Source organism: Phragmites australis, chromosome 11 (assembly GCF_958298935.1).
Source record: "Phragmites australis chromosome 11, lpPhrAust1.1, whole genome shotgun sequence".
Lineage (NCBI taxonomy): Eukaryota > Viridiplantae > Streptophyta > Magnoliopsida > Poales > Poaceae > Phragmites > Phragmites australis.
In genome coordinates, this window is record NC_084931.1 from 10,758,216 (window position 1) to 10,762,899 (window position 4,684).

Consider the following 4,684-nt stretch of genomic DNA (forward strand, 5'->3'; position numbering starts at 1 on the left):
ACTAACAACCTGTCAGAAGGATAGTTAATGAACCCACCTTATTCACGTGCACTATAATAATGTTTTCGGCAAGAAGAGACCCAAACATCATATTTACATCTATCTGCTGTAATGTAAGGTTTTAAGGAACGATCGACTTATGACAACGAACATACATCGCATAGACAGAGATAATTATATAGATTAAGATAATATAAGCATTACAGAGTTTACACGGCAAGATTCTAGACAACCTAGGGTATACGTCATGGAAAATAGGTCAGGAGTACCGCTGCAAGATATTGGCAGAAAACGGCACGCTACTAACGAAAACGGCGTGGTGCCGATCAGCGCCAAAGGTGGTGTTGATTGGTGCTTTGGCCAAACCTGTTGGATTGCCTTAGTTTTTACGCATGGTGATGACATCTGTTGTCTAACCCTAATCTCATTGCGATTTTAGACAAAAGCTGAACCGCATACACGGAGGAATACATTTTACATGTATATGAGTCCAGGCAGATTTCTTGTCTTGACGGTAAAGAAATAAATCCCCTCAAAAACTTGACTCGCACGGCGAGGAAAACTTCTAATTTGATACGTTAGTCGAAAACTTCCTTTTCGTAAAATGGCTAGCTGAATTGGGCTTCTTAGGCCTCGGTGCCGATTGGCACCACCCTTTGGGCCAATCAACGCTGATGGGTTCTCGGCCCAAATAGCAGTAGTTTTGCTGGACCTTCTCCTAGTCGTATTTTTCCATCCACCTTTTTATACTTGATTCCTCTCGTTCTTTCAGATTTTTATGCTACTTTTATCCAATGATCTGAAAGTGTGTCATTTGCATGTATTTCCTAATGTAAACATGCAAAACACACAACACGCATGCAATCTAGGTTAATGTTAGGCACCTATAAAACCATACCAAAGAGATGAAAATTGCCACATCAACAATGGTTGACAGCCTGCTATATTTATAGTGTCGAATATTGCTATGGCGATAGTATCTGATCAGGCTTCTAAAGATAAACAACAGAGTCCAAGACAGCTTCGATTACAATCAGTTAACAACCTGAATCTATCTCTAAACAACAAATCAATTGTATCAAACTCTATCTCTTAACATGCCCCCTCAATCACAACCTATGAGGTTGAGACTGTGCCGCAACCACATCAGTTGTTGATATCCAATTGGTTTTGTAAAACCGTCAGCAACTTGATCTTGTGATGATATAAGTCTGATCTCCAACTCTTTCTCACACAATGGAAATTAACTTCGATATGCTTTGTTCTTGCATGAAAGATAGGATTAGAGGATAAATACGTAGCACCAAGATTATCGCACCATAGACAAGGCACTCTTTCCTAATAGACTCCATGCTCTTTCAATAAAGACTGAAGCCATCTAATCTTAGCAGTAGCATTTGCAAGGCCTTTGTACTTCGACTCAATACTTGATCTAGAAACTGTAGTTTGCTTCCGTGAGCTCCATGAGATCAGATTTGAATCGAAGAACACAACAAACCACTTGTCATCTCCTATCATCTGCTGGCCCTACCCAGTCTGTGTCAGAGAAAGAACTAACCAAAGTAGAAGATGACTTGCGTATTTTCAGCCCACACTTTGACGTATGCTTGAGATAATGCAAGATTCTCTTCACTACTATTACATGCTATTCTAAAGGTGTTTGCATGAATTGACACACTTTATTGACTACAAACGAGATATCGGGGCGAGTCAATGTTAGATATTGCAAAGTTCCAATTAGGCTTTAGTATCTAGTTGCCTTAGCTGTCATGAGCTCCTTACCATTGGTCTTAGTCAGTTCTTCAGACACTGCCATTAGAGTATTGACAGGCTTGCACTGTTGCATATCGGCACGCTTCAATTTTTTTATCAAATACCTTTGCTGTGACAGTATAAGCCCATCTTCATCTCTTTTTACTTCAATGCCAAGGAAATAGTTGAGATTGCCAAGATCCTTTAAAGCAAATTCTAGTTGCAAGTCTTGAACCAACTTATCAACTATTGACCCTGAGGAGCTAGTAACAATAATGTCATCGACATAGATAGGCATGTAAATGATTGTTCCATCAAGATTATATACGAACAAGGAAGCATCAGCTCGTGAAGGAACAAACCCCAACTCCTGCAATTTGGCACTCAACAGAGCAAACCATGCTCTGGGTGACTCCTTCAGACCATACAAGGCTTTGTCTAGTTTACACAAGTAACTGGGAAAGCGTGTATCTTCATACCCAGGGGGTTGCTTCATGTAAACATCCGCTTCCAGAATACCATGAAGAAATGCATTCTGCACAACAGATTGCTTCAATTTCCATCCTCGTGAAACCACCAAGGACAAAATTACGGCCGAATGGTGGAGGCTTTCACCACAGGACTAAAGGTGTCCTCGTAATCGATTCCATAACGCTATTTGAACCATTTTGCAACAAGTCGAGCTTTATATCTGTCTATCATCCCATCTAACTTTCTCTTCAATTTATATACCCACTTATAGTCTATAACATTGACACCGTATCGTGGAGGCACAAAGTGCCCAGTCTTGTTCCTCATTAATGCCATATACTCTTGATTCATGGCCTCCTTCCAATTCAGATTATTCATAACCTCAAGATAATTGTTAGGTTCTTATCACACCTGACAGTATTGTCACTGTATACCTTCGGTTAAACTATGTTATCAAGTAACCTTGTTTGCATGTGATGCCACTAAGTAGGTTCTGATGGCATAGTACCAATTGGAGCAGTCAAAACCTGATCAGTTGCAGGTAGTTCTGGTGGTGAAGGAAGCTGAAGACAGCCGTCCGACAATAATTCATTCTGATGGCCATTGTCAGGCAACTCTTGAACCTGTAAAGAATGTGCCGGCGTGGACATATTAGCACATTAATCGGGAAAATCAAGCTACCCAGAACCCATATGATCTCCATGAGGATACAGTTAGAGGTGGAAGCATGATCTGTTCAAGGAGGGTTTGATCAGACTTATGTGTGTGTGTTTCAGCAAAGGGAAAAAGGTGTTCGTCAAAGACGACATCTCAAAATATGTATATTCGGCCAGTGGATGGATGGAGGCATTTGTAGCTTTTATGCAGACTAATGTATCCAAGAAATACACACTGTTTAGAATGAAATTGGAGCTTGCGATCATTGTAAGACTGGAGATTGGGCCAACAATCACAACCAAAGGTTTTTAGAAAAGTATAATCTAGTTTGGTCTGAAAGTGACACTCTATATGAGTAGATGAATTAATAACTCAGCTAGGAAGACGATTTATCCAGAAACATGCTATTTGGAAGGAATCATCCCAAAAGGACAGCGGCATCGAGGATTGGGCAAGCAAGGAAAGACCTTTGTCAACAATGTGTTGATGTTTACATTCAGTTGCACCATTTATTGGTGAGTATGAGGATAGAAAACTCGATGAGATATCCCTAATTTTTCAAAGAAGGAATTTAGCTTTTGGTATTCTCCACCTCAGTCAGACTAGAAGTGAAGAATCCTTTTGTTCAACAAGCGCTCAACATGGGTTTAAAATTGAACAAAGACTTTGGGAACATCAGCTTTACTCGTAATGAAATAGATCCAAGTGAACTCTCTGAAGTAATCTATAGACTAACATAATATTTATTCCCATTGACTGAGGTACGCATGTCCTCATACATCGGAGAATAAGAGTTCTATAGGAGATCTAGACACTTAAGAATAGGGCAATTGGTGACTTTTGGCCTTGTAACATGCATCACAGATGACACTTTTGTTTGACTCACTATTGTAGGGAAGCTTATTACTACTTAGGGCTACATCTACTACTAAAAAATAAGGGTGTCCGAGCTGATGATGCAAAAATTCTTTGCTTGGTTTGACTACTAACAATGTAGTCCTTAACTGAGCCGATGTCCCAGCAGGTAGAGGATAGAGACCGCCCATGCTAGGTGCCTTGAGAAGGGCCTTCTTCATGATGAGATCCTTGATAAGAAAATAATCACGATGAAATTCAAGAAAAATGCTACTGTTGGAAGTTAAACGATTTAGATAAGAGGCTTTTATATGTTGCCAGGACATGGAGAATATTATTTAGGGATAATATTTTGCACGGAGTATGAAACTTGGACTAGCCAACATGGATAATAGGCATACCTGATTCATTTGCTATGTGCGCTTTTTCCTTGCCGGTGCACTTTTTCCCTAACCGAAAGCTTGTCAAGTTCTCCTGTTATATGGTCAGTAGCTCTTGTGTCTGTGTACCACGATGGATCTATAGAGTAATTGGATGATGCAGCCAGTGCACGGCTCTTCTCACTTTGATACATGTAATCAAACCGATGGTAGCAATCTAGTGTTGTGTGGTTGAATCTCCCACACACCTGACAAGAATCCTTGTTCTTTATGTTATTGCACTGATATGGTTGCTGCTGTCTATCGCCGTGACCACGGTCGTGTCCTCCGTGACCACCACGAGATCCATGATTTCCTCAACCGCCTCATGAAGCCACGTTTGCAGATGAGCCAATAACTTGATACGCTGAGTTGTTCTGCTCTTGCCTTAGTTCAAAGCTCAACATATGCGCATACAGGTTAGTGAGCCCAATTGACTCGGTTCTCATTGTGAGTGAGGTCACCAAGGGGTCATAATCTGATTCTAGACCTGTAAGCATCTAGATGATAATTTCTTCTTCCCTCAATGA

At 40.5% G+C, this 4,684-nt stretch overlaps 1 non-coding gene across 1 annotated transcript; it reads right to left on the reverse strand.

Moving 5' to 3' along the window:
- Window positions 1-4,545: 4,545 nt before the first annotated feature.
- LOC133885956 (small nucleolar RNA Z247) lies at window positions 4,546-4,684 on the reverse strand. The gene has a single exon (XR_009903288.1). It is a non-coding gene; the product is annotated as a small nucleolar RNA Z247 (small nucleolar RNA).